The sequence below is a fragment of the Arachis hypogaea genome, unplaced genomic scaffold, assembly GCF_003086295.3.
Source record: "Arachis hypogaea cultivar Tifrunner unplaced genomic scaffold, arahy.Tifrunner.gnm2.J5K5 arahy.Tifrunner.gnm2.scaffold_32, whole genome shotgun sequence".
In the NCBI taxonomy this organism is placed as follows: domain Eukaryota; kingdom Viridiplantae; phylum Streptophyta; class Magnoliopsida; order Fabales; family Fabaceae; genus Arachis; species Arachis hypogaea.
Genome location: NW_027255470.1, coordinates 40,385 through 57,000, shown reverse-complemented (window position 1 = coordinate 57,000; position 16,616 = coordinate 40,385). Strand labels below are relative to the sequence as shown.

The window sequence follows — 16,616 nt, the reverse complement described above, 5'->3', positions numbered from 1 at the left end:
AAAAAAAAAAAAAAAGCTGGTGCAACACGAGACTTGAGGAGTTCTGATGGGATCCGGTGCATTAGTGCTGGTATGATCGCACCTATTATAGTTCGCACACACAATTTTGTTAACCATGGCGCGAGAGAGCGTAACACTATCCGCGAAGCTTTGCGGGTACCGTAGGTGCCTGTCGAGGATGAGGCCATTGCGGCTCGCCCTTATCGCTAGGATACGAACAGTTAAGGGTTCGCGATGATCGGCATTGGTATGACCATTAGTCGCCCTGTTCGCGGGAGAGGCCATCGGGCTTGCGGGTAGTGGTGTGCGAGGATGGGCATGCGGCCTTAGGTGTCCTACTCGGATAGCGTCATTTAAAGAATGAAGTCGCACGACGTTAAAAAAAAAAAAAAGAGGTGCAACACGAGGACTTCCCAGCCCATCCTAGTACTACTCTCGCCCAAGCACGCTTAACTGCGGAGTTCTGATGGGATCCGGTGCATTAGTGCTGGTATGATCGCACCTATTATAGTTCGCACACAATTTTGTTAACCATGGGCGCGAGAGAGCGTAACACTATCGCGAAGCCTTGCGGGTACCGTAGGTGCCTGTCGAGGATGAGGCCATTGCGGCTCGCCCTTAGGTGTCCTACTCGGGATAGCGTCATTTAAAGAATGAAGGTCGGCACGACGTTAAAAAAAAAAAAAAAAAGGTGCAACACGAGGACTTCCAGAGTCACCCATCCTAGTACTACTCTCGCCCAAGCACGCTTAACTGCGGAGTTCTGATGGGATCCGGTGCATTAGTGCTGGTATGATCGCACCTATTATAGTTCGCACACACAATTTTGTTAACCATGCGGCGCGAGAGAGCGTAACACTATCCGCGAAGCCTTGCGGGTACCGTAGGTGCCTGTCGAGGATGAGGCCATTGCGGCTCGCCCTTAGGTGTCCTACTCGGGATAGCGTCATTTAAAGAATGAAGGTCGGCACGACGTTAAAAAAAAAAAAAAAAGAGGTGCAACACGAGGACTTCCCAGAGGTCCCATCCTAGTACTACTCTCGCCCAAGCACGCTTAACTGCGGAGTTCTGATGGGATCCGGTGCATTAGTGCTGGTATGATCGCACCTATTATAGTTCGCACACACAATTTGTTAACCATGCGGCGCGAGAGAGCGTAACACTATCGCGAAGCCTTGCGGGTACCGTAGGTGCCTGTCGAGGATGAGGCCATTGCGGCTCGCCCTTAGGTGTCCTACTCGGGATAGCGTCATTTAAAGAATGAAGGTCGGCACGACGTTAAAAAAAAAAAAAGAGGTGCAACACGAGGACTTCCCAGAGGTCCCATCCTAGTACTACTCTCGCCCAAGCACGCTTAACTGCGGAGTTCTGATGGGATCCGGTGCATTAGTGCTGGTATGATCGCACCTATTATAGTTCGCACACACAATTTTGTTAACCATGCGGCGCGAGAGAGCGTAACACTATCGCGAAGCCTTGCGGGTACCGTAGGTGCCTGTCGAGGATGAGGCCATTGCGGCTCGCCCTTAGGTGTCCTACTCGGGATAGCGTCATTTAAAGAATGAAGGTCGGCACGACGTTAAAAAAAAAAAAAAAAGAGGTGCAACACGAGGACTTCCCAGAGGTCACCATCCTAGTACTACTCTCGCCCAAGCACGCTTAACTGCGGAGTTCTGATGGGATCCGGTGCATTAGTGCTGGTATGATCGCACCTATTATAGTTCGCACACACAATTTTGTTAACCATGCGGCGCGAGAGAGCGTAACACTATCCGCGAAGCCTTGCGGGTACCGTAGGTGCCTGTCGAGGATGAGGCCATTGCGGCTCGCCCTTAGGTGTCCTACTCGGGATAGCGTCATTTAAAGAATGAAGGTCGGCACGACGTTAAAAAAAAAAAAAAAAGAGGTGCAACACGAGGACTTCCCAGGAGGTCACCATCCTAGTACTACTCTCGCCCAAGCACGCTTAACTGCGGAGTTCTGATGGGATCCGGTGCATTAGTGCTGGTATGATCGCACCTATTATAGTTCGCACACACAATTTTGTTAACCATGCGGCGCGAGAGAGCGTAACACTATCTGCGAAGCCTTGCGGGTACCGTAGGTGCCTGTCGAGGATGAGGCCATTGCGGCTCGCCCTTAGGTGTCCTACTCGGGATAGCGTCATTTAAAGAATGAAGGTCGGCACGACGTTAAAAAAAAAAAAAAAGAGGTGCAACACGAGGACTTCCCAGGAGGTCACCCATCCTAGTACTACTCTCGCCCAAGCACGCTTAACTGCGGAGTTCTGATGGGATCCGGTGCATTAGTGCTGGTATGATCGCACCTATTATAGTTCGCACACACAATTTTGTTAACCATGCGGCGCGAGAGAGCGTAACACTATCCGCGAAGCCTTGCGGGTACCGTAGGTGCCTGTCGAGGATGAGGCCATTGCGGCTCGCCCTTAGGTGTCCTACTCGGGATAGCGTCATTTAAAGAATGAAGGTCGGCACGACGTTAAAAAAAAAAAAAAAAAGAGGTGCAACACGAGGACTTCCCAGAGGTCACCATCCTAGTACTACTCTCGCCCAAGCACGCTTAACTGCGGAGTTCTGATGGGATCCGGTGCATTAGTGCTGGTATGATCGCACCTATTATAGTTCGCACACACAATTTTGTTAACCATGCGGCGCGAGAGAGCGTAACACTATCCGCGAAGCCTTGCGGGTACCGTAGGTGCCTGTCGAGGATGAGGCCATTGCGGCTCGCCCTTAGGTGTCCTACTCGGGATAGCGTCATTTAAAGAATGAAGGTCGGCACGACGTTAAAAAAAAAAAAAAAAGAGGTGCAACACGAGGACTTCCCAGAGGTCACCCATCCTAGTACTACTCTCGCCCAAGCACGCTTAACTGCGGAGTTCTGATGGGATCCGGTGCATTAGTGCTGGTATGATCGCACCTATTATAGTTCGCACACACAATTTTGTTAACCATGCGGCGCGAGAGAGCGTAACACTATCTGCGAAGCCTTGCGGGTACCGTAGGTGCCTGTCGAGGATGAGGCCATTGCGGCTCGCCCTTAGGTGTCCTACTCGGGATAGCGTCATTTAAAGAATGAAGGTCGGCACGACGTTAAAAAAAAAAAAAAAAGAGGTGCAACACGAGGACTTCCCAGAGGTCACCCATCCTAGTACTACTCTCGCCCAAGCACGCTTAACTGCGGAGTTCTGATGGGATCCGGTGCATTAGTGCTGGTATGATCGCACCTATTATAGTTCGCACACACAATTTTGTTAACCATGCGGCGCGAGAGAGCGTAACACTATCCGCGAAGCCTTGCGGGTACCGTAGGTGCCTGTCGAGGATGAGGCCATTGCGGCTCGCCCTTAGGTGTCCTACTCGGGATAGCGTCATTTAAAGAATGAAGGTCGGCACGACGTTAAAAAAAAAAAAAAAGAGGTGCAACACGAGGACTTCCCAGAGGTCACCCATCCTAGTACTACTCTCGCCCAAGCACGCTTAACTGCGGAGTTCTGATGGGATCCGGTGCATTAGTGCTGGTATGATCGCACCTATTATAGTTCGCACACACAATTTTGTTAACCATGCGGCGCGAGAGAGCGTAACACTATCCGCGAAGCCTTGCGGGTACCGTAGGTGCCTGTCGAGGATGAGGCCATTGCGGCTCGCCCTTAGGTGTCCTACTCGGGATAGCGTCATTTAAAGAATGAAGGTCGGCACGACGTTAAAAAAAAAAAAAAAAAGAGGTGCAACACGAGGACTTCCCAGGAGGTCACCCATCCTAGTACTACTCTCGCCCAAGCACGCTTAACTGCGGAGTTCTGATGGGATCCGGTGCATTAGTGCTGGTATGATCGCACCTATTATAGTTCGCACACACAATTTTGTTAACCATGCGGCGCGAGAGAGCGTAACACTATCTGCGAAGCCTTGCGGGTACCGTAGGTGCCTGTCGAGGATGAGGCCATTGCGGCTCGCCCTTAGGTGTCCTACTCGGGATAGCGTCATTTAAAGAATGAAGGTCGGCACGACGTTAAAAAAAAAAAAAAAGAGGTGCAACACGAGGACTTCCCAGAGGTCACCCATCCTAGTACTACTCTCGCCCAAGCACGCTTAACTGCGGAGTTCTGATGGGATCCGGTGCATTAGTGCTGGTATGATCGCACCTATTATAGTTCGCACACACAATTTTGTTAACCATGCGGCGCGAGAGAGCGTAACACTATCCGCGAAGCCTTGCGGGTACCGTAGGTGCCTGTCGAGGATGAGGCCATTGCGGCTCGCCCTTAGGTGTCCTACTCGGGATAGCGTCATTTAAAGAATGAAGGTCGGCACGACGTTAAAAAAAAAAAAAAAGAGGTGCAACACGAGGACTTCCCAGGAGGTCACCCATCCTAGTACTACTCTCGCCCAAGCACGCTTAACTGCGGAGTTCTGATGGGATCCGGTGCATTAGTGCTGGTATGATCGCACCTATTATAGTTCGCACACACAATTTTGTTAACCATGCGGCGCGAGAGAGCGTAACACTATCGCGAAGCCTTGCGGGTACCGTAGGTGCCTGTCGAGGATGAGGCCATTGCGGCTCGCCCTTAGGTGTCCTACTCGGGATAGCGTCATTTAAAGAATGAAGGTCGGCACGACGTTAAAAAAAAAAAAAAAAGAGGTGCAACACGAGGACTTCCCAGGAGGTCACCCATCCTAGTACTACTCTCGCCCAAGCACGCTTAACTGCGGAGTTCTGATGGGATCCGGTGCATTAGTGCTGGTATGATCGCACCTATTATAGTTCGCACACACAATTTTGTTAACCATGCGGCGCGAGAGAGCGTAACACTATCCGCGAAGCCTTGCGGGTACCGTAGGTGCCTGTCGAGGATGAGGCCATTGCGGCTCGCCCTTAGGTGTCCTACTCGGGATAGCGTCATTTAAAGAATGAAGGTCGGCACGACGTTAAAAAAAAAAAAAAAAGAGGTGCAACACGAGGACTTCCCAGGAGGTCACCCATCCTAGTACTACTCTCGCCCAAGCACGCTTAACTGCGGAGTTCTGATGGGATCCGGTGCATTAGTGCTGGTATGATCGCACCTATTATAGTTCGCACACACAATTTTGTTAACCATGCGGCGCGAGAGAGCGTAACACTATCCGCGAAGCCTTGCGGGTACCGTAGGTGCCTGTCGAGGATGAGGCCATTGCGGCTCGCCCTTAGGTGTCCTACTCGGGATAGCGTCATTTAAAGAATGAAGGTCGGCACGACGTTAAAAAAAAAAAAAAAAGAGGTGCAACACGAGGACTTCCCAGAGGTCACCCATCCTAGTACTACTCTCGCCCAAGCACGCTTAACTGCGGAGTTCTGATGGGATCCGGTGCATTAGTGCTGGTATGATCGCACCTATTATAGTTCGCACACACAATTTTGTTAACCATGCGGCGCGAGAGAGCGTAACACTATCCGCGAAGCCTTGCGGGTACCGTAGGTGCCTGTCGAGGATGAGGCCATTGCGGCTCGCCCTTAGGTGTCCTACTCGGGATAGCGTCATTTAAAGAATGAAGGTCGGCACGACGTTAAAAAAAAAAAAAAAAGAGGTGCAACACGAGGACTTCCCAGGAGGTCACCCATCCTAGTACTACTCTCGCCCAAGCACGCTTAACTGCGGAGTTCTGATGGGATCCGGTGCATTAGTGCTGGTATGATCGCACCTATTATAGTTCGCACACACAATTTTGTTAACCATGCGGCGCGAGAGAGCGTAACACTATCCGCGAAGCCTTGCGGGTACCGTAGGTGCCTGTCGAGGATGAGGCCATTGCGGCTCGCCCTTAGGTGTCCTACTCGGGATAGCGTCATTTAAAGAATGAAGGTCGGCACGACGTTAAAAAAAAAAAAAAAGAGGTGCAACACGAGGACTTCCCAGGAGGTCACCCATCCTAGTACTACTCTCGCCCAAGCACGCTTAACTGCGGAGTTCTGATGGGATCCGGTGCATTAGTGCTGGTATGATCGCACCTATTATAGTTCGCACACACAATTTTGTTAACCATGCGGCGCGAGAGAGCGTAACACTATCCGCGAAGCCTTGCGGGTACCGTAGGTGCCTGTCGAGGATGAGGCCATTGCGGCTCGCCCTTAGGTGTCCTACTCGGGATAGCGTCATTTAAAGAATGAAGGTCGGCACGACGTTAAAAAAAAAAAAAAAAGAGGTGCAACACGAGGACTTCCCAGGAGGTCACCCATCCTAGTACTACTCTCGCCCAAGCACGCTTAACTGCGGAGTTCTGATGGGATCCGGTGCATTAGTGCTGGTATGATCGCACCTATTATAGTTCGCACACACAATTTTGTTAACCATGCGGCGCGAGAGAGCGTAACACTATCCGCGAAGCCTTGCGGGTACCGTAGGTGCCTGTCGAGGATGAGGCCATTGCGGCTCGCCCTTAGGTGTCCTACTCGGGATAGCGTCATTTAAAGAATGAAGGTCGGCACGACGTTAAAAAAAAAAAAAAAAGAGGTGCAACACGAGGACTTCCCAGGAGGTCACCCATCCTAGTACTACTCTCGCCCAAGCACGCTTAACTGCGGAGTTCTGATGGGATCCGGTGCATTAGTGCTGGTATGATCGCACCTATTATAGTTCGCACACACAATTTTGTTAACCATGCGGCGCGAGAGAGCGTAACACTATCCGCGAAGCCTTGCGGGTACCGTAGGTGCCTGTCGAGGATGAGGCCATTGCGGCTCGCCCTTAGGTGTCCTACTCGGGATAGCGTCATTTAAAGAATGAAGGTCGGCACGACGTTAAAAAAAAAAAAAAAAGAGGTGCAACACGAGGACTTCCCAGAGGTCACCCATCCTAGTACTACTCTCGCCCAAGCACGCTTAACTGCGGAGTTCTGATGGGATCCGGTGCATTAGTGCTGGTATGATCGCACCTATTATAGTTCGCACACACAATTTTGTTAACCATGCGGCGCGAGAGAGCGTAACACTATCCGCGAAGCCTTGCGGGTACCGTAGGTGCCTGTCGAGGATGAGGCCATTGCGGCTCGCCCTTAGGTGTCCTACTCGGGATAGCGTCATTTAAAGAATGAAGGTCGGCACGACGTTAAAAAAAAAAAAAAAAGAGGTGCAACACGAGGACTTCCCAGAGGTCACCCATCCTAGTACTACTCTCGCCCAAGCACGCTTAACTGCGGAGTTCTGATGGGATCCGGTGCATTAGTGCTGGTATGATCGCACCTATTATAGTTCGCACACACAATTTTGTTAACCATGCGGCGCGAGAGAGCGTAACACTATCCGCGAAGCCTTGCGGGTACCGTAGGTGCCTGTCGAGGATGAGGCCATTGCGGCTCGCCCTTAGGTGTCCTACTCGGGATAGCGTCATTTAAAGAATGAAGGTCGGCACGACGTTAAAAAAAAAAAAAAAAGAGGTGCAACACGAGGACTTCCCAGGAGGTCACCCATCCTAGTACTACTCTCGCCCAAGCACGCTTAACTGCGGAGTTCTGATGGGATCCGGTGCATTAGTGCTGGTATGATCGCACCTATTATAGTTCGCACACACAATTTTGTTAACCATGCGGCGCGAGAGAGCGTAACACTATCCGCGAAGCCTTGCGGGTACCGTAGGTGCCTGTCGAGGATGAGGCCATTGCGGCTCGCCCTTAGGTGTCCTACTCGGGATAGCGTCATTTAAAGAATGAAGGTCGGCACGACGTTAAAAAAAAAAAAAAAGAGGTGCAACACGAGGACTTCCCAGGAGGTCACCCATCCTAGTACTACTCTCGCCCAAGCACGCTTAACTGCGGAGTTCTGATGGGATCCGGTGCATTAGTGCTGGTATGATCGCACCTATTATAGTTCGCACACACAATTTTGTTAACCATGCGGCGCGAGAGAGCGTAACACTATCCGCGAAGCCTTGCGGGTACCGTAGGTGCCTGTCGAGGATGAGGCCATTGCGGCTCGCCCTTAGGTGTCCTACTCGGGATAGCGTCATTTAAAGAATGAAGGTCGGCACGACGTTAAAAAAAAAAAAAAAAAGAGGTGCAACACGAGGACTTCCCAGAGGTCACCCATCCTAGTACTACTCTCGCCCAAGCACGCTTAACTGCGGAGTTCTGATGGGATCCGGTGCATTAGTGCTGGTATGATCGCACCTATTATAGTTCGCACACACAATTTTGTTAACCATGCGGCGCGAGAGAGCGTAACACTATCCGCGAAGCCTTGCGGGTACCGTAGGTGCCTGTCGAGGATGAGGCCATTGCGGCTCGCCCTTAGGTGTCCTACTCGGGATAGCGTCATTTAAAGAATGAAGGTCGGCACGACGTTAAAAAAAAAAAAAAAGAGGTGCAACACGAGGACTTCCCAGAGGTCACCCATCCTAGTACTACTCTCGCCCAAGCACGCTTAACTGCGGAGTTCTGATGGGATCCGGTGCATTAGTGCTGGTATGATCGCACCTATTATAGTTCGCACACACAATTTTGTTAACCATGCGGCGCGAGAGAGCGTAACACTATCCGCGAAGCCTTGCGGGTACCGTAGGTGCCTGTCGAGGATGAGGCCATTGCGGCTCGCCCTTAGGTGTCCTACTCGGGATAGCGTCATTTAAAGAATGAAGGTCGGCACGACGTTAAAAAAAAAAAAAAAAGAGGTGCAACACGAGGACTTCCCAGGAGGTCACCCATCCTAGTACTACTCTCGCCCAAGCACGCTTAACTGCGGAGTTCTGATGGGATCCGGTGCATTAGTGCTGGTATGATCGCACCTATTATAGTTCGCACACACAATTTTGTTAACCATGCGGCGCGAGAGAGCGTAACACTATCCGCGAAGCCTTGCGGGTACCGTAGGTGCCTGTCGAGGATGAGGCCATTGCGGCTCGCCCTTAGGTGTCCTACTCGGGATAGCGTCATTTAAAGAATGAAGGTCGGCACGACGTTAAAAAAAAAAAAAAAGAGGTGCAACACGAGGACTTCCCAGGAGGTCACCCATCCTAGTACTACTCTCGCCCAAGCACGCTTAACTGCGGAGTTCTGATGGGATCCGGTGCATTAGTGCTGGTATGATCGCACCTATTATAGTTCGCACACACAATTTTGTTAACCATGCGGCGCGAGAGAGCGTAACACTATCCGCGAAGCCTTGCGGGTACCGTAGGTGCCTGTCGAGGATGAGGCCATTGCGGCTCGCCCTTAGGTGTCCTACTCGGGATAGCGTCATTTAAAGAATGAAGGTCGGCACGACGTTAAAAAAAAAAAAAAAAGAGGTGCAACACGAGGACTTCCCAGGAGGTCACCCATCCTAGTACTACTCTCGCCCAAGCACGCTTAACTGCGGAGTTCTGATGGGATCCGGTGCATTAGTGCTGGTATGATCGCACCTATTATAGTTCGCACACACAATTTTGTTAACCATGCGGCGCGAGAGAGCGTAACACTATCGCGAAGCCTTGCGGGTACCGTAGGTGCCTGTCGAGGATGAGGCCATTGCGGCTCGCCCTTAGGTGTCCTACTCGGGATAGCGTCATTTAAAGAATGAAGGTCGGCACGACGTTAAAAAAAAAAAAAAAAGAGGTGCAACACGAGGACTTCCCAGGAGGTCACCCATCCTAGTACTACTCTCGCCCAAGCACGCTTAACTGCGGAGTTCTGATGGGATCCGGTGCATTAGTGCTGGTATGATCGCACCTATTATAGTTCGCACACACAATTTTGTTAACCATGCGGCGCGAGAGAGCGTAACACTATCTGCGAAGCCTTGCGGGTACCGTAGGTGCCTGTCGAGGATGAGGCCATTGCGGCTCGCCCTTAGGTGTCCTACTCGGGATAGCGTCATTTAAAGAATGAAGGTCGGCACGACGTTAAAAAAAAAAAAAAAGAGGTGCAACACGAGGACTTCCCAGAGGTCACCCATCCTAGTACTACTCTCGCCCAAGCACGCTTAACTGCGGAGTTCTGATGGGATCCGGTGCATTAGTGCTGGTATGATCGCACCTATTATAGTTCGCACACACAATTTTGTTAACCATGCGGCGCGAGAGAGCGTAACACTATCCGCGAAGCCTTGCGGGTACCGTAGGTGCCTGTCGAGGATGAGGCCATTGCGGCTCGCCCTTAGGTGTCCTACTCGGGATAGCGTCATTTAAAGAATGAAGGTCGGCACGACGTTAAAAAAAAAAAAAAAGAGGTGCAACACGAGGACTTCCCAGAGGTCACCCATCCTAGTACTACTCTCGCCCAAGCACGCTTAACTGCGGAGTTCTGATGGGATCCGGTGCATTAGTGCTGGTATGATCGCACCTATTATAGTTCGCACACACAATTTTGTTAACCATGCGGCGCGAGAGAGCGTAACACTATCCGCGAAGCCTTGCGGGTACCGTAGGTGCCTGTCGAGGATGAGGCCATTGCGGCTCGCCCTTAGGTGTCCTACTCGGGATAGCGTCATTTAAAGAATGAAGGTCGGCACGACGTTAAAAAAAAAAAAAAAGAGGTGCAACACGAGGACTTCCCAGGAGGTCACCCATCCTAGTACTACTCTCGCCCAAGCACGCTTAACTGCGGAGTTCTGATGGGATCCGGTGCATTAGTGCTGGTATGATCGCACCTATTATAGTTCGCACACACAATTTTGTTAACCATGCGGCGCGAGAGAGCGTAACACTATCTGCGAAGCCTTGCGGGTACCGTAGGTGCCTGTCGAGGATGAGGCCATTGCGGCTCGCCCTTAGGTGTCCTACTCGGGATAGCGTCATTTAAAGAATGAAGGTCGGCACGACGTTAAAAAAAAAAAAAAAGAGGTGCAACACGAGGACTTCCCAGAGGTCACCCATCCTAGTACTACTCTCGCCCAAGCACGCTTAACTGCGGAGTTCTGATGGGATCCGGTGCATTAGTGCTGGTATGATCGCACCTATTATAGTTCGCACACACAATTTTGTTAACCATGCGGCGCGAGAGAGCGTAACACTATCCGCGAAGCCTTGCGGGTACCGTAGGTGCCTGTCGAGGATGAGGCCATTGCGGCTCGCCCTTAGGTGTCCTACTCGGGATAGCGTCATTTAAAGAATGAAGGTCGGCACGACGTTAAAAAAAAAAAAAAAAGAGGTGCAACACGAGGACTTCCCAGAGGTCACCCATCCTAGTACTACTCTCGCCCAAGCACGCTTAACTGCGGAGTTCTGATGGGATCCGGTGCATTAGTGCTGGTATGATCGCACCTATTATAGTTCGCACACACAATTTTGTTAACCATGCGGCGCGAGAGAGCGTAACACTATCGCGAAGCCTTGCGGGTACCGTAGGTGCCTGTCGAGGATGAGGCCATTGCGGCTCGCCCTTAGGTGTCCTACTCGGGATAGCGTCATTTAAAGAATGAAGGTCGGCACGACGTTAAAAAAAAAAAAAAAGAGGTGCAACACGAGGACTTCCCAGAGGTCACCCATCCTAGTACTACTCTCGCCCAAGCACGCTTAACTGCGGAGTTCTGATGGGATCCGGTGCATTAGTGCTGGTATGATCGCACCTATTATAGTTCGCACACACAATTTTGTTAACCATGCGGCGCGAGAGAGCGTAACACTATCGCGAAGCCTTGCGGGTACCGTAGGTGCCTGTCGAGGATGAGGCCATTGCGGCTCGCCCTTAGGTGTCCTACTCGGGATAGCGTCATTTAAAGAATGAAGGTCGGCACGACGTTAAAAAAAAAAAAAAAGAGGTGCAACACGAGGACTTCCCAGGAGGTCACCCATCCTAGTACTACTCTCGCCCAAGCACGCTTAACTGCGGAGTTCTGATGGGATCCGGTGCATTAGTGCTGGTATGATCGCACCTATTATAGTTCGCACACACAATTTTGTTAACCATGCGGCGCGAGAGAGCGTAACACTATCCGCGAAGCCTTGCGGGTACCGTAGGTGCCTGTCGAGGATGAGGCCATTGCGGCTCGCCCTTAGGTGTCCTACTCGGGATAGCGTCATTTAAAGAATGAAGGTCGGCACGACGTTAAAAAAAAAAAAAAAAGAGGTGCAACACGAGGACTTCCCAGGAGGTCACCCATCCTAGTACTACTCTCGCCCAAGCACGCTTAACTGCGGAGTTCTGATGGGATCCGGTGCATTAGTGCTGGTATGATCGCACCTATTATAGTTCGCACACACAATTTTGTTAACCATGCGGCGCGAGAGAGCGTAACACTATCTGCGAAGCCTTGCGGGTACCGTAGGTGCCTGTCGAGGATGAGGCCATTGCGGCTCGCCCTTAGGTGTCCTACTCGGGATAGCGTCATTTAAAGAATGAAGGTCGGCACGACGTTAAAAAAAAAAAAAAAGAGGTGCAACACGAGGACTTCCCAGAGGTCACCCATCCTAGTACTACTCTCGCCCAAGCACGCTTAACTGCGGAGTTCTGATGGGATCCGGTGCATTAGTGCTGGTATGATCGCACCTATTATAGTTCGCACACACAATTTTGTTAACCATGCGGCGCGAGAGAGCGTAACACTATCCGCGAAGCCTTGCGGGTACCGTAGGTGCCTGTCGAGGATGAGGCCATTGCGGCTCGCCCTTAGGTGTCCTACTCGGGATAGCGTCATTTAAAGAATGAAGGTCGGCACGACGTTAAAAAAAAAAAAAAAAGAGGTGCAACACGAGGACTTCCCAGGAGGTCACCCATCCTAGTACTACTCTCGCCCAAGCACGCTTAACTGCGGAGTTCTGATGGGATCCGGTGCATTAGTGCTGGTATGATCGCACCTATTATAGTTCGCACACACAATTTTGTTAACCATGCGGCGCGAGAGAGCGTAACACTATCTGCGAAGCCTTGCGGGTACCGTAGGTGCCTGTCGAGGATGAGGCCATTGCGGCTCGCCCTTAGGTGTCCTACTCGGGATAGCGTCATTTAAAGAATGAAGGTCGGCACGACGTTAAAAAAAAAAAAAAAAGAGGTGCAACACGAGGACTTCCCAGAGGTCACCCATCCTAGTACTACTCTCGCCCAAGCACGCTTAACTGCGGAGTTCTGATGGGATCCGGTGCATTAGTGCTGGTATGATCGCACCTATTATAGTTCGCACACACAATTTTGTTAACCATGCGGCGCGAGAGAGCGTAACACTATCCGCGAAGCCTTGCGGGTACCGTAGGTGCCTGTCGAGGATGAGGCCATTGCGGCTCGCCCTTAGGTGTCCTACTCGGGATAGCGTCATTTAAAGAATGAAGGTCGGCACGACGTTAAAAAAAAAAAAAAAGAGGTGCAACACGAGGACTTCCCAGGAGGTCACCCATCCTAGTACTACTCTCGCCCAAGCACGCTTAACTGCGGAGTTCTGATGGGATCCGGTGCATTAGTGCTGGTATGATCGCACCTATTATAGTTCGCACACACAATTTTGTTAACCATGCGGCGCGAGAGAGCGTAACACTATCTGCGAAGCCTTGCGGGTACCGTAGGTGCCTGTCGAGGATGAGGCCATTGCGGCTCGCCCTTAGGTGTCCTACTCGGGATAGCGTCATTTAAAGAATGAAGGTCGGCACGACGTTAAAAAAAAAAAAAAAGAGGTGCAACACGAGGACTTCCCAGGAGGTCACCCATCCTAGTACTACTCTCGCCCAAGCACGCTTAACTGCGGAGTTCTGATGGGATCCGGTGCATTAGTGCTGGTATGATCGCACCTATTATAGTTCGCACACACAATTTTGTTAACCATGCGGCGCGAGAGAGCGTAACACTATCGCGAAGCCTTGCGGGTACCGTAGGTGCCTGTCGAGGATGAGGCCATTGCGGCTCGCCCTTAGGTGTCCTACTCGGGATAGCGTCATTTAAAGAATGAAGGTCGGCACGACGTTAAAAAAAAAAAAAAAGAGGTGCAACACGAGGACTTCCCAGGAGGTCACCCATCCTAGTACTACTCTCGCCCAAGCACGCTTAACTGCGGAGTTCTGATGGGATCCGGTGCATTAGTGCTGGTATGATCGCACCTATTATAGTTCGCACACACAATTTTGTTAACCATGCGGCGCGAGAGAGCGTAACACTATCCGCGAAGCCTTGCGGGTACCGTAGGTGCCTGTCGAGGATGAGGCCATTGCGGCTCGCCCTTAGGTGTCCTACTCGGGATAGCGTCATTTAAAGAATGAAGGTCGGCACGACGTTAAAAAAAAAAAAAAAGAGGTGCAACACGAGGACTTCCCAGAGGTCACCCATCCTAGTACTACTCTCGCCCAAGCACGCTTAACTGCGGAGTTCTGATGGGATCCGGTGCATTAGTGCTGGTATGATCGCACCTATTATAGTTCGCACACACAATTTTGTTAACCATGCGGCGCGAGAGAGCGTAACACTATCGCGAAGCCTTGCGGGTACCGTAGGTGCCTGTCGAGGATGAGGCCATTGCGGCTCGCCCTTAGGTGTCCTACTCGGGATAGCGTCATTTAAAGAATGAAGGTCGGCACGACGTTAAAAAAAAAAAAAAAGAGGTGCAACACGAGGACTTCCCAGGAGGTCACCCATCCTAGTACTACTCTCGCCCAAGCACGCTTAACTGCGGAGTTCTGATGGGATCCGGTGCATTAGTGCTGGTATGATCGCACCTATTATAGTTCGCACACACAATTTTGTTAACCATGCGGCGCGAGAGAGCGTAACACTATCGCGAAGCCTTGCGGGTACCGTAGGTGCCTGTCGAGGATGAGGCCATTGCGGCTCGCCCTTAGGTGTCCTACTCGGGATAGCGTCATTTAAAGAATGAAGGTCGGCACGACGTTAAAAAAAAAAAAAAAGAGGTGCAACACGAGGACTTCCCAGGAGGTCACCCATCCTAGTACTACTCTCGCCCAAGCACGCTTAACTGCGGAGTTCTGATGGGATCCGGTGCATTAGTGCTGGTATGATCGCACCTATTATAGTTCGCACACACAATTTTGTTAACCATGCGGCGCGAGAGAGCGTAACACTATCCGCGAAGCCTTGCGGGTACCGTAGGTGCCTGTCGAGGATGAGGCCATTGCGGCTCGCCCTTAGGTGTCCTACTCGGGATAGCGTCATTTAAAGAATGAAGGTCGGCACGACGTTAAAAAAAAAAAAAAAAAGAGGTGCAACACGAGGACTTCCCAGAGGTCACCCATCCTAGTACTACTCTCGCCCAAGCACGCTTAACTGCGGAGTTCTGATGGGATCCGGTGCATTAGTGCTGGTATGATCGCACCTATTATAGTTCGCACACACAATTTTGTTAACCATGCGGCGCGAGAGAGCGTAACACTATCTGCGAAGCCTTGCGGGTACCGTAGGTGCCTGTCGAGGATGAGGCCATTGCGGCTCGCCCTTAGGTGTCCTACTCGGGATAGCGTCATTTAAAGAATGAAGGTCGGCACGACGTTAAAAAAAAAAAAAAAGAGGTGCAACACGAGGACTTCCCAGAGGTCACCCATCCTAGTACTACTCTCGCCCAAGCACGCTTAACTGCGGAGTTCTGATGGGATCCGGTGCATTAGTGCTGGTATGATCGCACCTATTATAGTTCGCACACACAATTTTGTTAACCATGCGGCGCGAGAGAGCGTAACACTATCTGCGAAGCCTTGCGGGTACCGTAGGTGCCTGTCGAGGATGAGGCCATTGCGGCTCGCCCTTAGGTGTCCTACTCGGGATAGCGTCATTTAAAGAATGAAGGTCGGCACGACGTTAAAAAAAAAAAAAAAGAGGTGCAACACGAGGACTTCCCAGGAGGTCACCCATCCTAGTACTACTCTCGCCCAAGCACGCTTAACTGCGGAGTTCTGATGGGATCCGGTGCATTAGTGCTGGTATGATCGCACCTATTATAGTTCGCACACACAATTTTGTTAACCATGCGGCGCGAGAGAGCGTAACACTATCCGCGAAGCCTTGCGGGTACCGTAGGTGCCTGTCGAGGATGAGGCCATTGCGGCTCGCCCTTAGGTGTCCTACTCGGGATAGCGTCATTTAAAGAATGAAGGTCGGCACGACGTTAAAAAAAAAAAAAAAAAGAGGTGCAACACGAGGACTTCCCAGGAGGTCACCCATCCTAGTACTACTCTCGCCCAAGCACGCTTAACTGCGGAGTTCTGATGGGATCCGGTGCATTAGTGCTGGTATGATCGCACCTATTATAGTTCGCACACACAATTTTGTTAACCATGCGGCGCGAGAGAGCGTAACACTATCCGCGAAGCCTTGCGGGTACCGTAGGTGCCTGTCGAGGATGAGGCCATTGCGGCTCGCCCTTAGGTGTCCTACTCGGGATAGCGTCATTTAAAGAATGAAGGTCGGCACGACGTTAAAAAAAAAAAAAAAAGAGGTGCAACACGAGGACTTCCCAGGAGGTCACCCATCCTAGTACTACTCTCGCCCAAGCACGCTTAACTGCGGAGTTCTGATGGGATCCGGTGCATTAGTGCTGGTATGATCGCACCTATTATAGTTCGCACACACAATTTTGTTAACCATGCGGCGCGAGAGAGCGTAACACTATCGCGAAGCCTTGCGGGTACCGTAGGTGCCTGTCGAGGATGAGGCCATTGCGGCTCGCCCTTAGGTGTCCTACTCGGGATAGCGTCATTTAAAGAATGAAGGTCGGCA

General features: G+C 51.2%; 52 non-coding genes and 1 pseudogene across 52 annotated transcripts; all 53 read right to left on the bottom strand.

Moving 5' to 3' along the window:
- Nucleotides 1–392: 392 nt before the first annotated feature.
- LOC114926576 (5S ribosomal RNA) lies at nucleotides 393–504 on the bottom strand (annotated as a pseudogene).
- Nucleotides 505–688: 184 nt separating this feature from the next.
- Nucleotides 689–804, bottom strand: LOC114926530 (5S ribosomal RNA). The gene has a single exon (XR_003816974.1). It is a non-coding gene; the product is annotated as a 5S ribosomal RNA (ribosomal RNA).
- Nucleotides 805–993: 189 nt separating this feature from the next.
- On the bottom strand, nucleotides 994–1,109 carry LOC114926511 (5S ribosomal RNA). Its single transcript, XR_003816955.1, has one exon. It is a non-coding gene; the product is annotated as a 5S ribosomal RNA (ribosomal RNA).
- A 184-nt stretch (nucleotides 1,110–1,293) lies between these two features.
- LOC114926509 (5S ribosomal RNA) lies at nucleotides 1,294–1,409 on the bottom strand. Its single transcript, XR_003816953.1, has one exon. It is a non-coding gene; the product is annotated as a 5S ribosomal RNA (ribosomal RNA).
- Nucleotides 1,410–1,597: 188 nt separating this feature from the next.
- LOC114926503 (5S ribosomal RNA) lies at nucleotides 1,598–1,714 on the bottom strand. The gene has a single exon (XR_003816947.1). It is a non-coding gene; the product is annotated as a 5S ribosomal RNA (ribosomal RNA).
- A 189-nt stretch (nucleotides 1,715–1,903) lies between these two features.
- On the bottom strand, nucleotides 1,904–2,021 carry LOC114926390 (5S ribosomal RNA). The gene has a single exon (XR_003816834.1). It is a non-coding gene; the product is annotated as a 5S ribosomal RNA (ribosomal RNA).
- Nucleotides 2,022–2,209: 188 nt separating this feature from the next.
- On the bottom strand, nucleotides 2,210–2,328 carry LOC114926455 (5S ribosomal RNA). Its single transcript, XR_003816899.1, has one exon. It is a non-coding gene; the product is annotated as a 5S ribosomal RNA (ribosomal RNA).
- A 190-nt stretch (nucleotides 2,329–2,518) lies between these two features.
- On the bottom strand, nucleotides 2,519–2,635 carry LOC114926502 (5S ribosomal RNA). The gene has a single exon (XR_003816946.1). It is a non-coding gene; the product is annotated as a 5S ribosomal RNA (ribosomal RNA).
- Nucleotides 2,636–2,824: 189 nt separating this feature from the next.
- LOC114926320 (5S ribosomal RNA) lies at nucleotides 2,825–2,942 on the bottom strand. The gene has a single exon (XR_003816763.1). It is a non-coding gene; the product is annotated as a 5S ribosomal RNA (ribosomal RNA).
- Nucleotides 2,943–3,131: 189 nt separating this feature from the next.
- Nucleotides 3,132–3,249, bottom strand: LOC114926319 (5S ribosomal RNA). Its single transcript, XR_003816762.1, has one exon. It is a non-coding gene; the product is annotated as a 5S ribosomal RNA (ribosomal RNA).
- A 188-nt stretch (nucleotides 3,250–3,437) lies between these two features.
- On the bottom strand, nucleotides 3,438–3,555 carry LOC114926318 (5S ribosomal RNA). The gene has a single exon (XR_003816761.1). It is a non-coding gene; the product is annotated as a 5S ribosomal RNA (ribosomal RNA).
- Nucleotides 3,556–3,745: 190 nt separating this feature from the next.
- LOC114926444 (5S ribosomal RNA) lies at nucleotides 3,746–3,864 on the bottom strand. Its single transcript, XR_003816888.1, has one exon. It is a non-coding gene; the product is annotated as a 5S ribosomal RNA (ribosomal RNA).
- A 188-nt stretch (nucleotides 3,865–4,052) lies between these two features.
- LOC114926317 (5S ribosomal RNA) lies at nucleotides 4,053–4,170 on the bottom strand. Its single transcript, XR_003816760.1, has one exon. It is a non-coding gene; the product is annotated as a 5S ribosomal RNA (ribosomal RNA).
- Nucleotides 4,171–4,358: 188 nt separating this feature from the next.
- LOC114926433 (5S ribosomal RNA) lies at nucleotides 4,359–4,477 on the bottom strand. The gene has a single exon (XR_003816877.1). It is a non-coding gene; the product is annotated as a 5S ribosomal RNA (ribosomal RNA).
- A 188-nt stretch (nucleotides 4,478–4,665) lies between these two features.
- Nucleotides 4,666–4,784, bottom strand: LOC114926422 (5S ribosomal RNA). Its single transcript, XR_003816866.1, has one exon. It is a non-coding gene; the product is annotated as a 5S ribosomal RNA (ribosomal RNA).
- Nucleotides 4,785–4,973: 189 nt separating this feature from the next.
- LOC114926411 (5S ribosomal RNA) lies at nucleotides 4,974–5,092 on the bottom strand. The gene has a single exon (XR_003816855.1). It is a non-coding gene; the product is annotated as a 5S ribosomal RNA (ribosomal RNA).
- A 189-nt stretch (nucleotides 5,093–5,281) lies between these two features.
- On the bottom strand, nucleotides 5,282–5,399 carry LOC114926316 (5S ribosomal RNA). Its single transcript, XR_003816759.1, has one exon. It is a non-coding gene; the product is annotated as a 5S ribosomal RNA (ribosomal RNA).
- A 189-nt stretch (nucleotides 5,400–5,588) lies between these two features.
- LOC114926399 (5S ribosomal RNA) lies at nucleotides 5,589–5,707 on the bottom strand. Its single transcript, XR_003816843.1, has one exon. It is a non-coding gene; the product is annotated as a 5S ribosomal RNA (ribosomal RNA).
- A 188-nt stretch (nucleotides 5,708–5,895) lies between these two features.
- Nucleotides 5,896–6,014, bottom strand: LOC114926388 (5S ribosomal RNA). The gene has a single exon (XR_003816832.1). It is a non-coding gene; the product is annotated as a 5S ribosomal RNA (ribosomal RNA).
- Nucleotides 6,015–6,203: 189 nt separating this feature from the next.
- Nucleotides 6,204–6,322, bottom strand: LOC114926377 (5S ribosomal RNA). Its single transcript, XR_003816821.1, has one exon. It is a non-coding gene; the product is annotated as a 5S ribosomal RNA (ribosomal RNA).
- A 189-nt stretch (nucleotides 6,323–6,511) lies between these two features.
- On the bottom strand, nucleotides 6,512–6,630 carry LOC114926366 (5S ribosomal RNA). Its single transcript, XR_003816809.1, has one exon. It is a non-coding gene; the product is annotated as a 5S ribosomal RNA (ribosomal RNA).
- A 189-nt stretch (nucleotides 6,631–6,819) lies between these two features.
- LOC114926315 (5S ribosomal RNA) lies at nucleotides 6,820–6,937 on the bottom strand. The gene has a single exon (XR_003816758.1). It is a non-coding gene; the product is annotated as a 5S ribosomal RNA (ribosomal RNA).
- A 189-nt stretch (nucleotides 6,938–7,126) lies between these two features.
- On the bottom strand, nucleotides 7,127–7,244 carry LOC114926314 (5S ribosomal RNA). The gene has a single exon (XR_003816757.1). It is a non-coding gene; the product is annotated as a 5S ribosomal RNA (ribosomal RNA).
- Nucleotides 7,245–7,433: 189 nt separating this feature from the next.
- LOC114926355 (5S ribosomal RNA) lies at nucleotides 7,434–7,552 on the bottom strand. The gene has a single exon (XR_003816798.1). It is a non-coding gene; the product is annotated as a 5S ribosomal RNA (ribosomal RNA).
- A 188-nt stretch (nucleotides 7,553–7,740) lies between these two features.
- Nucleotides 7,741–7,859, bottom strand: LOC114926344 (5S ribosomal RNA). Its single transcript, XR_003816787.1, has one exon. It is a non-coding gene; the product is annotated as a 5S ribosomal RNA (ribosomal RNA).
- Nucleotides 7,860–8,049: 190 nt separating this feature from the next.
- Nucleotides 8,050–8,167, bottom strand: LOC114926313 (5S ribosomal RNA). Its single transcript, XR_003816756.1, has one exon. It is a non-coding gene; the product is annotated as a 5S ribosomal RNA (ribosomal RNA).
- A 188-nt stretch (nucleotides 8,168–8,355) lies between these two features.
- Nucleotides 8,356–8,473, bottom strand: LOC114926312 (5S ribosomal RNA). Its single transcript, XR_003816755.1, has one exon. It is a non-coding gene; the product is annotated as a 5S ribosomal RNA (ribosomal RNA).
- Nucleotides 8,474–8,662: 189 nt separating this feature from the next.
- On the bottom strand, nucleotides 8,663–8,781 carry LOC114926333 (5S ribosomal RNA). Its single transcript, XR_003816776.1, has one exon. It is a non-coding gene; the product is annotated as a 5S ribosomal RNA (ribosomal RNA).
- Nucleotides 8,782–8,969: 188 nt separating this feature from the next.
- On the bottom strand, nucleotides 8,970–9,088 carry LOC114926322 (5S ribosomal RNA). Its single transcript, XR_003816765.1, has one exon. It is a non-coding gene; the product is annotated as a 5S ribosomal RNA (ribosomal RNA).
- Nucleotides 9,089–9,277: 189 nt separating this feature from the next.
- On the bottom strand, nucleotides 9,278–9,396 carry LOC114926311 (5S ribosomal RNA). The gene has a single exon (XR_003816754.1). It is a non-coding gene; the product is annotated as a 5S ribosomal RNA (ribosomal RNA).
- Nucleotides 9,397–9,584: 188 nt separating this feature from the next.
- LOC114926300 (5S ribosomal RNA) lies at nucleotides 9,585–9,703 on the bottom strand. The gene has a single exon (XR_003816743.1). It is a non-coding gene; the product is annotated as a 5S ribosomal RNA (ribosomal RNA).
- A 188-nt stretch (nucleotides 9,704–9,891) lies between these two features.
- LOC114926310 (5S ribosomal RNA) lies at nucleotides 9,892–10,009 on the bottom strand. Its single transcript, XR_003816753.1, has one exon. It is a non-coding gene; the product is annotated as a 5S ribosomal RNA (ribosomal RNA).
- Nucleotides 10,010–10,197: 188 nt separating this feature from the next.
- Nucleotides 10,198–10,315, bottom strand: LOC114926309 (5S ribosomal RNA). Its single transcript, XR_003816752.1, has one exon. It is a non-coding gene; the product is annotated as a 5S ribosomal RNA (ribosomal RNA).
- A 188-nt stretch (nucleotides 10,316–10,503) lies between these two features.
- On the bottom strand, nucleotides 10,504–10,622 carry LOC114926288 (5S ribosomal RNA). The gene has a single exon (XR_003816731.1). It is a non-coding gene; the product is annotated as a 5S ribosomal RNA (ribosomal RNA).
- A 188-nt stretch (nucleotides 10,623–10,810) lies between these two features.
- Nucleotides 10,811–10,928, bottom strand: LOC114926308 (5S ribosomal RNA). Its single transcript, XR_003816751.1, has one exon. It is a non-coding gene; the product is annotated as a 5S ribosomal RNA (ribosomal RNA).
- Nucleotides 10,929–11,117: 189 nt separating this feature from the next.
- LOC114926307 (5S ribosomal RNA) lies at nucleotides 11,118–11,235 on the bottom strand. The gene has a single exon (XR_003816750.1). It is a non-coding gene; the product is annotated as a 5S ribosomal RNA (ribosomal RNA).
- Nucleotides 11,236–11,422: 187 nt separating this feature from the next.
- LOC114926306 (5S ribosomal RNA) lies at nucleotides 11,423–11,540 on the bottom strand. The gene has a single exon (XR_003816749.1). It is a non-coding gene; the product is annotated as a 5S ribosomal RNA (ribosomal RNA).
- A 187-nt stretch (nucleotides 11,541–11,727) lies between these two features.
- Nucleotides 11,728–11,846, bottom strand: LOC114926277 (5S ribosomal RNA). The gene has a single exon (XR_003816720.1). It is a non-coding gene; the product is annotated as a 5S ribosomal RNA (ribosomal RNA).
- Nucleotides 11,847–12,035: 189 nt separating this feature from the next.
- LOC114926266 (5S ribosomal RNA) lies at nucleotides 12,036–12,154 on the bottom strand. Its single transcript, XR_003816709.1, has one exon. It is a non-coding gene; the product is annotated as a 5S ribosomal RNA (ribosomal RNA).
- A 188-nt stretch (nucleotides 12,155–12,342) lies between these two features.
- On the bottom strand, nucleotides 12,343–12,460 carry LOC114926305 (5S ribosomal RNA). The gene has a single exon (XR_003816748.1). It is a non-coding gene; the product is annotated as a 5S ribosomal RNA (ribosomal RNA).
- Nucleotides 12,461–12,649: 189 nt separating this feature from the next.
- LOC114926255 (5S ribosomal RNA) lies at nucleotides 12,650–12,768 on the bottom strand. The gene has a single exon (XR_003816698.1). It is a non-coding gene; the product is annotated as a 5S ribosomal RNA (ribosomal RNA).
- A 189-nt stretch (nucleotides 12,769–12,957) lies between these two features.
- LOC114926304 (5S ribosomal RNA) lies at nucleotides 12,958–13,075 on the bottom strand. The gene has a single exon (XR_003816747.1). It is a non-coding gene; the product is annotated as a 5S ribosomal RNA (ribosomal RNA).
- Nucleotides 13,076–13,263: 188 nt separating this feature from the next.
- Nucleotides 13,264–13,382, bottom strand: LOC114926244 (5S ribosomal RNA). The gene has a single exon (XR_003816687.1). It is a non-coding gene; the product is annotated as a 5S ribosomal RNA (ribosomal RNA).
- A 188-nt stretch (nucleotides 13,383–13,570) lies between these two features.
- Nucleotides 13,571–13,689, bottom strand: LOC114927074 (5S ribosomal RNA). The gene has a single exon (XR_003817499.1). It is a non-coding gene; the product is annotated as a 5S ribosomal RNA (ribosomal RNA).
- Nucleotides 13,690–13,876: 187 nt separating this feature from the next.
- LOC114927063 (5S ribosomal RNA) lies at nucleotides 13,877–13,995 on the bottom strand. The gene has a single exon (XR_003817488.1). It is a non-coding gene; the product is annotated as a 5S ribosomal RNA (ribosomal RNA).
- Nucleotides 13,996–14,183: 188 nt separating this feature from the next.
- LOC114926303 (5S ribosomal RNA) lies at nucleotides 14,184–14,301 on the bottom strand. The gene has a single exon (XR_003816746.1). It is a non-coding gene; the product is annotated as a 5S ribosomal RNA (ribosomal RNA).
- A 187-nt stretch (nucleotides 14,302–14,488) lies between these two features.
- On the bottom strand, nucleotides 14,489–14,607 carry LOC114927052 (5S ribosomal RNA). Its single transcript, XR_003817477.1, has one exon. It is a non-coding gene; the product is annotated as a 5S ribosomal RNA (ribosomal RNA).
- Nucleotides 14,608–14,794: 187 nt separating this feature from the next.
- On the bottom strand, nucleotides 14,795–14,913 carry LOC114927041 (5S ribosomal RNA). Its single transcript, XR_003817466.1, has one exon. It is a non-coding gene; the product is annotated as a 5S ribosomal RNA (ribosomal RNA).
- Nucleotides 14,914–15,103: 190 nt separating this feature from the next.
- On the bottom strand, nucleotides 15,104–15,221 carry LOC114926302 (5S ribosomal RNA). Its single transcript, XR_003816745.1, has one exon. It is a non-coding gene; the product is annotated as a 5S ribosomal RNA (ribosomal RNA).
- A 188-nt stretch (nucleotides 15,222–15,409) lies between these two features.
- LOC114926301 (5S ribosomal RNA) lies at nucleotides 15,410–15,527 on the bottom strand. Its single transcript, XR_003816744.1, has one exon. It is a non-coding gene; the product is annotated as a 5S ribosomal RNA (ribosomal RNA).
- Nucleotides 15,528–15,715: 188 nt separating this feature from the next.
- LOC114927030 (5S ribosomal RNA) lies at nucleotides 15,716–15,834 on the bottom strand. The gene has a single exon (XR_003817455.1). It is a non-coding gene; the product is annotated as a 5S ribosomal RNA (ribosomal RNA).
- Nucleotides 15,835–16,024: 190 nt separating this feature from the next.
- LOC114927018 (5S ribosomal RNA) lies at nucleotides 16,025–16,143 on the bottom strand. The gene has a single exon (XR_003817443.1). It is a non-coding gene; the product is annotated as a 5S ribosomal RNA (ribosomal RNA).
- Nucleotides 16,144–16,332: 189 nt separating this feature from the next.
- LOC114927007 (5S ribosomal RNA) lies at nucleotides 16,333–16,451 on the bottom strand. Its single transcript, XR_003817432.1, has one exon. It is a non-coding gene; the product is annotated as a 5S ribosomal RNA (ribosomal RNA).
- Between the last annotated feature and the right edge of the window lie 165 nt (nucleotides 16,452–16,616).